We start from the raw sequence: 9940 nt of genomic DNA on the forward strand, positions 1-9940 counted from the left end.
CTTTAAACTTTCCTGACTAGAGGGGAGAAAGATATCTCTTGTATTAATCAGGTCTCTTTTCTAGTTTGCCTTGAGTCAAGCATTCTGCGTTCAGAGTTGCGAAATTCCTGCAAGTTAACCATCATTAATCACTTCCAACACAAAGCTCTGCTCTTCTGGCTGAGTTCTCTCTCTATGACATTCACCGTGACTCTTTCAGCATCCCCATCAGCCACCGCAGAACCGTTATTGGCTTTTCCATGATTCGTGCTATCATCAACGATAGTGCGCTGTCTGGACAGTGGCTTGATGTCAATAATCTTGTGTGACGGTTCCTTGATCGGGTGACAATAACTGGCATTTTACATACCAAAGCTGATGAAGAACAACAATGCTGAGATTTTTTTCATAGGTGCAAGAATCGGTGGTAAATTTACGTGATTTTGCTATGTTCAGTAATTCAAGAGCTTGGAGGATAGACAAATGTTGCGTCGGAAAGAGCGTTATAATACAGGAAAGCTGTGCAGGATTAGGGAAATTTTTTACAGCTTATTGGTAGAGAGTTGTGAACCATGGTATTTATGAGAACGGGATGTTATTATTATAGTGTAACCAACCATTGAGTGTTTTTCCAGTTTGAATCTTCAAACCAGACACTACAGTTTTACATTGTTGTTGTTGAAATAGATGATAGAGATTTTATGTTGGAGTTTTGAACAGATGAAACAGGGCATTCCACCAATGTTGAGGTGATTGGATCACTTGCAGTATTAAGTTCTTCTTACTGCACTCCGCCTTGACACATGACCTTAGATGGACTTGATATTTCATTTTGTGTTGGTTTGTGGAGTTTGGACAGTTGGATGCCAGCAATGTAGATTTTGTGCTATTTGGAATTCATCGAGCGTATGCTCTTTTTTCTTCCAGGGGGGAACAGTTGGCAGTTTTGAAGTTTCTTGAAAACCCTCATGGATCTGCTGGGGAACAACAAATCTTTCATTGAGAACTGTGGTTTGTTTTGCTTGTTTGATTACCGGATTGGTACTGGTTAAGCAATGCTTAGAGTTGAATTATTTTCTCAGATGAACTTTGATTAAAAACCACAATTGTAGAAAGATTCAGAAGGAACTTTTTAACAATCATTCTTTTAGATCCAAATCTTGATGTCGTGACAGTTTGCACCAAAGGAAAGAAATGATTGCAGGTGGCTCGCTGTCTCGTGCTCGTGTGCATAACCAGCGTGGGCGGAGCGATCTCTCCTCCACACTGAGTGATGGAAGTGAGATGCAATGTTGCTTTTAGAATTTACACAGCAAGAGAACTAATTACTCAAATATGGGCTGACTGCATTCACTGAATGCCAGTAGAAAAACAATTCACATAATTTACTGCGCTTGTTGTTTGTATATACATATGTTGTTGGTCTTGGTTTTTGGGTTATTTTAATTACTGCATGCGATCGTGTTTGTTAGTTGTTTTTTACACACTGGGCAACCCTCAATTGGGATTACGAACGATCGCAGTACTGGATTTTGATTTTCGAATTTGGTTATATCTCATAGCTTTGTTCTAAATGTGCCCCAACTTCTCTGTTGTGGGGCTTGTAGACTTTTAAACCAAAATAAAATAAATCTGTACTTAGATATCTAATGAAATCTTCATTCTCTTGCATGTTTTAGGCAACGGGTTGCTTAAAAATCCAAAACCAAAGCGCATTTTATTTCAAGAAAATAGATTGGTATCTGGGTTAGCTTCTTAAATTTGGTAAAGAAGTGCAGTAAAAATTGGCCATTTTTGGACCAGCTGCGAAGGCGCAGCAGCAGGCCCATGCACACAGCAGGGGAAGAGACGATTCCAGAAGGCAGAGGGATGGTCTATTACCTGATGCAACAAATCCAGATGCTGGGGGAAAAGTCTGCTTGGCTCAACTGGGCAAGCTTGGCTCTCACTGGTTTGTCTGGGCCCCTAGGGAGGGAGTGTGCGACTGCACCAGACAGGTGCTCTTATTTAAGGGGTATCTGGTCATTAGGAGCAGCCTGGGCGTGGTTTTGGGAGGCCTGGGATGTAGGGCAACAACTGGCGCAACATTTCTTACATCCTGCTAGTAATTAAGTGTTCGTAAGTTTGTTCCCCATAGCCCGAGGTCGGTTCTTTGTTTGCTTATGGAAATTTATTAATGTTTTCATTTTATTTCATTTGTAGTGATCATGGGCACAGAAGCATTTTGTGTATGACGCAGTAGGGGTCACGCCTAGCCCACAGATGCTACTGTAAGTGATTTCACGACTGCTATGGAGGTTCAGCCATTGCGAGGATCTTGGGCACTGCCCGTGTTGCCATTTAGAGGACTGTGCCAAGCAGCGGATGGAATGGGAGCTCTAGAGGTGCGGCGACCTCTGGTAAAGGAGCTGTATGTGGCAGGTTTCAACCCTTAGTGCAGTAGCAATTCTCCTGCGCGTGCTGAGAAAGCACTACAGCGGACCATAGCCTGCAATTATGAGTTAGAGGGAATGGGACCAACCAATGGATTGTTTGGGCTGTGGATTTTAAGTGAATTGTGTAATGTCATGAACAAGATGCAAAAATCTTGAAATGTGTAATTTTTATGTGGAAGTAACTTTCTGATAAGCGTGAATGTAACATCAAAGATGAGACGCTTCCAGAGGTGCGTATTGGGTAAGCGTTTTTCCGTGTACTCCTTTTTCGATTTGAGTAAAATAGAGCAGTACACCTGACATTGTATGTATTTGTCCCTCTTGAACTGATTTCATACGCAAATCAAGCTTGGTTAAGACAAATTTACACCCTTACACCCTCTGATCAAAACAGTAATGATCATCCCTTCCTCTCAGATTCAATAGTTTAGCACACATGTAGGACGATTTAGACTAATTTCCTCAACAAAGAAGCATTGAAGATGTTCGCGATAGCTACTCTCAATATTCAAGAAATTAATTTAGAATATGTTAGTTCTGTTTTTCTATTGTGGCGCCAAAGTAAGATTCTGAAATTTGGTAATGCGTGGTTTCCCAAAAACGGTCTACAATCCAAACGCCCAGAATATTACAGTGCAGCGCATTGATTTCAAAAAGTCATTGACTTGTATCCTACGTTTGAAAATACGCGGTTAAAGAAGTCACAACGTTTCGTGGCAAAAGGAATTATCAGGAAGGGGCAGCTCGCTTTTATGGCAGCCAGGGAGAGAGCAGACTGCTACTGGCAGCATCCAGGGGAGTTGGCTGTGAGCACCTCTGAACGAACTATATTCACTAGGAGGGTGGTGAAGCGCCGGATGTGTTAGTCTAGGGGAGATGAGTTGTAATCTCATCCTTAGAGATTTTTAGGCCTAGCTTGATAAGCCCTGGCTGGGATGATTTGGTTTGTGGGTTGTTCTGCTTTTGAAGACTGGAGGTTGGGTAGGAGATGACCTCCTGAGAGGACGGCATCTCTTTGATTCCCTAATATTTCATTAACTGCCCTAATGGTCCCTCCTCAGGGAATCATAGAATCATAGAATATATGGGAAGGAGGCTGCGTGTTAAGGGACAAGTGGGTATGAGGAAAGCATTCATTCTATCATTATTTGAATGTTAGCGTTGATTTGATCCACCTTTATTTGCTGTTTGGCTATCCTAGCAGAGGAGAGCCCTTGGACTGAGTGACCTTGGCAGGATTGTGGCAGTTAGCTGCCTGGGAGAAGAAAAGACCTTGCTACAGTGGCTCAAGCCGCCGACGTGTGTTTGGGTGAGCCGAACTCCATTCATCCTCGCCACTAACCTGGATAAGATTCTTGGAAAGAGTAGAGAGTCGGTAGGAAGTGAACCAGGGTAAGCGGCACCTGTTACCCACCCTGACACCTCAATATTCACACTGTCATGTAATTATTATATGTTTTGGGTTTACTTGTATGCTTCTGAGGATGATCGTCATTCGTGAAAAGTTTGATTCTGCTCAATGACTCTATCACCTTGGTTGTTATGTGCTATTGTATTATGTGAAGTGTCATGATATAAGTTTGTGTATGTTAGTGTCACTTGAATTCTGTCTTGAGGGATTGAAGAAGCCCCCATAGCGACTTTCGGGATTGAGGGGTGAGACGGCCAGCCCGAGGTCTAACAGTTAAAAAAGGCAAACAATGTTAATGGCTTACTTGTGGGAGGAAAGATATTGCAAAGCACGAAGATTACCCAAGTGCAGTGCAGGATGGGGGTAGCTGTACATTTACACAGACAAAAAATTCTTCATCCTTGCAGCTAGCAGTAAGCAAGCAGTCCAGTCAAGGCACGCTTTACCCCTGCACATTCTCGAGCTCTAACATTGGTGGTCTTCACTCCCAGAGGAGAGCTCTAGGGTTGAAGTTCTCCAGGTCATATTTTCTAGCTCTCTTGTTGTTCACCGGCCAAGGAAGTTGTACCGGGAGTCTTTGGCCGCATCTTGGGAGTCTGCGGGGCGACGTGTACAGCGGGGGGGTTATAAAAATCGCTGCCCAGCTGGCAAGTCTCGACACGTGAGAGTTCATACCTTGTTTTGGGTTCTGCCTTCTCTGTCTAAAGAGATTTCTATCTCTCTGCTGAAACAGGATTTTGTTGTAGAGTTTAGCTGATCCTGCACTTAAATGTTAGTGCTGGGGCTCTGGAAGGGGGTTCAGGTGACAAGTCAAGAACTATCTGGGCTAGGGGGTGGGATTTTTCGATCAACTGGTGGACGTCTCGTTTGTTGTGATTATTGTTAGGAAACACCAAGGGATTTACTGGTAAATTAAAAGAAATATTTACACTGAGAGATTAGTTATAGGAATGTTTTTAAGATTAGTTCCTTGTCTCTTATTGTGTCCTTCTGTCTGTCTCAACAGCTTCCTTTTTTGGGCCGGTGTGGTTTTTCCTCTGGTTCACTCAATTCTTCCATTTCAGCGACTTCACTGCCTTATTAGGAAGTTCAGCCAAAGCCTCTGCAGTATGTATGTGTTTTACCAGAGGGTTCACAACAAGAATAGGTCTCACATTCGACCTTCACTGGGTCACTCCAGACTGACACTGGCCTCTCTGGGAGCCAAATCAGGGCCCACCTCTTTGGAATCCCCATCTCTCATGGCTGGTCTCAGAAAGCCACATAAACTGGGGGTTTCTTTCATACACGTTCAGCACCCTTACAGAAGCGGGCTTTCTGTAGCATGACCCAAACCTGTGATTTATACAGCTTGTAGCCAAAAGTAAAAAAACTCTTGACTCTTGAATCATATCCCATTGAGATCAATGACAAAGCTCTGAAAACAGCCAGGAGTTCACCCTAAATCCACATGTAGGGACTTAAAGTAATGGCTTTATTTACACCAGCTATGAGCCTACCATGACTTCAACCAGAGTCACCCTGTGGCCTCTAAGGACAGGTGAGCTCATTTGAATCAAAATGAACTGACAGGAGAGTTACTGGAATCTCAAACTTATTTCCAGACATAATGTCTATAACTTCAACTTCTAGCCATTGGATCCTGTTACACCTCTGTATGCTAGCCTGAAAAACCTATTTATCAATATCGGTTCCCTGTGTAGGTACTTACAGAATGTTATCAAGTCTCTCCCTAACCATCTTTGTTAAACTACATTGACTGAGATCTTTGAGTCTACCACTATAAGGCAGGTTTTCTGCTCTTTTACTAATTATTGTGTTTCTTCTCTTAACCTTCTTCAGTGTATCAATATCCATCTTTAATTATGGACACCAGAACTGGACAGAGGATTCCAGCAGCAGTTGCACTAGTGCCAAATATACAGGTAAAGTAACTTCTCTACCTCTCCTTCAGATTTCCCCGGTAATCATCTCAGGCTCTTTTGGCCACATGGTAACACTGGGAGTTTCTGTTTAGTTAATTACCCCTTCATGCCCCCAAATCTAGTTCAGGGTCATTGCACTTCCTGTGATATCCCCCCATTGTGTGAGCATTACCCACATTCTTTCTTCCTAGATGTAGATATTTACATGCCCATATTATAACACGTTGGTTGCTCTGAACAAGTTTTCCAATCAGTCCAGATTGCTCTGAATCAGTGAATTGTTCTCTTCATTATTTACCACCCCCCAAATGTTGCATGATCTGCAAACTTCTTTGATATTCAGGCATGAGAAATGTTGGGAGGTGAACTGCTGACCCATGTCTTTGCTTACACTTAGTTAACAGCTTTAACTTATGCCTCAGACAAAGCTGGGTGCCTGCAAGAATATGTCTCACTAAAAGAAACAAGGGAAGTGATAGAGGTGCCAGTCTGTAGCCCAAAATACCACAACATGTGTGTCCCTAGTGACCATTCTCTTGAGTACAAAGTCATATGCCAGCATGAGAATGTATTTTTCCATGAGGGAAACTTGGCTCCGTTCCAATATAGGAACGGCATCATGGATCAGACCTTTAACCCATTGTCCTTTCTCTGACTGTGAGAGCCACTGATTCTGCAATACAAAGTACAAAGTTGATGCAGGAGGATGACCTGACTATCATCAGGGTGTCACCAGAATTCCTAACAGTTACAGATTGGCTTGTGTCCTGAAATAAGTGGCCTTATAGGCTTTCCAAAATATTCGTTTAGCTGTAACTATTGTAACCGGATAGTGACACTATCCATGTATATGTCCAAACCCTTCCGGATTCCTGCTTAGCACCTGACCTCAACTTCCTTTTGTGGCAACAAGTTCCTCAGTTTAAATAGACAGCAAGTGAATATAGCATTCTTTTTTATCTGTTTTGAATTTGCCATGTTTCGGTGTAATTGAAAGCCCTCTTGATCTTGTGTTATGAAAGAGGGAGAACATATTCTCAGTCTACTCTTTACCAGTCAGTATTTTGCAGACTTTTTTCATATCCCCTCATATCTATGTCCTTTGTAAGGTAACAGTCCCAGTCCTTTCAAGCTTGGGGAGGAGAAATAGATCAGTGATTTGAGCATTGGCCTGTTAAAACCAGCATTGTGAGCTCAATCCTTGAGGGGGACATTTGGGGGAACTGGGGTAAAAATCTGGGGATTGGTCCTGCTTTGTGCAGGGGGTTGGACTAGATGACCTTCTGACGTTCTTTGCAACCCTATGATTCTAACCTCTCTCATTGATCATTCTAATTTCACCTCCCTCAACCCCTCTAGTTCTGCAACATCCTGTGTGAGAAGGGGGCCCAGTACTGCATAGACAAGGGTGAAATGTTGTCAGACTGATCTCATGGCATTGAAATTTCTGTATGATTTCTCATCCCACTCCTCCTGGATTTCAACATTTTGCTTAGTTTCCGTCCCTCTTTACCATGTGAGCAGGGTTTCATAGCACTGTGCACCCTGACAATCAAGTCTATGTCTTTAGCTCATTTAGTTAAATTATACCATTGTTAGGTGTTTGAGGAGTTCAAGCTTTTTCCTCCAATGATCATACATGTTGCGGTTGTTGACACTGAAGGTCATGTGTCATTCACATGGCTGGGTGAGGACTCTGAGGACTTCTCAGGACTTGACTATGACTATGGTGCCATTTGCAAATGTTGCCACCTCACTGGTCACGCCACTCATTGTAGATTGTTAATAATGATCAAATATTTGTTATAAAGTCTGTTATAAAACCCCCTACTGTGCTTTTCTCCCTTCATAGGCACATTGAGCATTTCTGAGCCCGATCGATGCATTGACCATCTCATGGCAGCTTTCAACCTCACCACATCTGACCCTTCAACATTTATCCTATTGGGCATCCCTGGCCTAGAAGCTGCCCATATCTGGATTTCCATCCCATTCTCTATGTTTTACATTATTGGCCTGTTTGGAAATTTCATGCTTTTGTTTGTTGTAGGCAAAGAGGAGACCCTGCACAGGCCGATGTACCTGCTGCTCTTCTTGCTGGCTCTCACAGACATTGGCACCTCTACCTCCATTGTGCCAAAGGCACTGTTTATATTTTGGTTCAATTTCAAGGGCATTACTATGGCTGGCTGCCTCACCCAGATGTTTTTCCTTCATGCAGTTTCTATTATGCAGTCAGCCGTCCTCGTGACAATGGCCTTCGATCGCTATGTTGCCATATGTAGTCCTCTGAGTTATGCCACCATCCTCACCAATGCACGAATAGCAAAGCTATGGCTTTTGGGTTTGATAAGACCTGTTCTCCTCATGCTGCCCCTGCCTCTGCTTCTGAGCAGGCAACCATTCTGTGCCAACCACATTATCCCCCACACATACTGCGAGCACATAGCTGTGGCAAAGATGTCATGTGAGGACACCACTGTCAACAGGACATACAGCTTAGTGATGGCATTTCTAGTAGTTGGGTCAGATCTGACACTGGTTGCCCTGTCCTATGGTCTGATCATCAGGGCTGTCCTCAAAATCTCCTCCAAGAAAGCCTACATGAAAGCTTTCAACACCTGCACAGCCCACATCTGTGTGATGATGACATCTTTTACTCTCTTCTTTTTCTCCACTCTGACACACCGGTATGGTCAGCGTATCACTCCCCACGTTCACATCATCTTCGCCAACCTCTTCTTCCTCATCCCCCCCATGCTCAACCCGATCATTTATGGGGTCAAAAACAAAGCGCTTCATGACAAAGTGATCAAATACATCTGCAGAAGGTGACCACCTGGGACCACTGACGTTAATCCTTTAAGACAGGCGGAGGAAATGATATCTCCTCATTAATCAAGGGTCTTCTGTCCCAGTTTGGCTGAACTCAACGTTGTACAAGTTCACAGTCTGAAAAGTTCTTCACACGTAGTGTCTTATTACTACATTACCAAGCACTGCTCTTTCTGTTGCATAGTTCCCTTTCTCTAACCATCACCTGATCTCTTTAATCATCACCCATCAGTCCCCAACCCCACACACCCTGTCACTCGGCCTTTCCGTGACTTCCAGACTACCGGAAGATAATGCAGCTTTCTGAAGCAAGGTGGTTTTGCATTAGGCCCTGTGTGAAGAGGGTCTTGGTCAGTTTTACAAACTAAAGCTATGCTTTCAGATAGCCAAAGACAAAGAAAGATGCTACAATGCTGAACTTCTTTTTCATATGGGCAGTGATCCAGGGAGAAAAATTTACCTGATTTTGTTATGTCCAGTAATTCAGGAAACTTGGAGGATAAACCAAATGTTTCAGTTGGAAAGTGATAATCCAGGAAAGCTGCTGCAGGAATTGAGAAGATTCTTTACAGCTTATTGGTGAGAGTTCTGAAACTATGTATTTTTGGGAATAGGATTATGACAATCACTGTTGAGTCAAATTACTGACCACTTTGCCCAGTTGCTTTTCAGCTAGAACTTTCAAAACCGACACTAACAGTTCACGTTGTCAAAGATGTCAAAAGCAGATGTCGAAATTTCATATTGGTGTTATTGCAACAGATGAAACAGAGATTGCCTCCCAATGTCAAGCTGATTGAATCGCTTGCACTACTAAGTCCTTTTACTGTGCTCAGTTTGGGATGACTTAGTTCGGCTGATATCTCATTTTTGCCATTGATTAGTGGAGACCTTGGAAAGCTGGAGCAACAATGGAGAGTTTTGCCTATGGTTCACAGGTCTCATGCTTAGGAAAGCAAAGTTGAGCAGTTTGGGGTTGAAGTTCTCGAGCACACGGATTCGGCTGAGGACAAAGACTTTAGTGAACTTGCCTTGTTTGCTGTTTCATTACTGTTGCAACGCTTCAGTTTAATGATTTTTTTTTCAGACAAAAACAAAACTGGGCAACAAGATGCTAGAGGAACTTTTAGAAAATATTTTTATTAAGGTGTATATGCAATGACAAAAATCTGTTGTGAAGAATTTGTACTAATCAAAGGAATGATTGTTCTGGTCATTGCTGATATATATGAGCCGCAGCAGAAACATTCTTCCCAACAAAGACAGTGAGGATGAAATGTTGCCTTTTAGTATCTAGCATTAACCTACTAATTCAACTCAAAATACGGACCTTGACTTCCGTCACTGAATGCCAT

At 42.8% G+C, this 9940-nt stretch overlaps 1 pseudogene; it reads left to right on the forward strand.

Annotated features, from left to right (window-relative positions):
* The first annotated feature begins 5672 nt into the window (after window positions 1-5672).
* LOC116830965 (olfactory receptor 52K2-like) lies at window positions 5673-8585 on the forward strand (annotated as a pseudogene).
* The last annotated feature ends 1355 nt before the right edge of the window (window positions 8586-9940 follow it).

Source organism: Chelonoidis abingdonii, unplaced genomic scaffold (genome assembly GCF_003597395.2).
Source record: "Chelonoidis abingdonii isolate Lonesome George unplaced genomic scaffold, CheloAbing_2.0 scaffold0538, whole genome shotgun sequence".
Lineage (NCBI taxonomy): Eukaryota > Metazoa > Chordata > Testudines > Testudinidae > Chelonoidis > Chelonoidis abingdonii.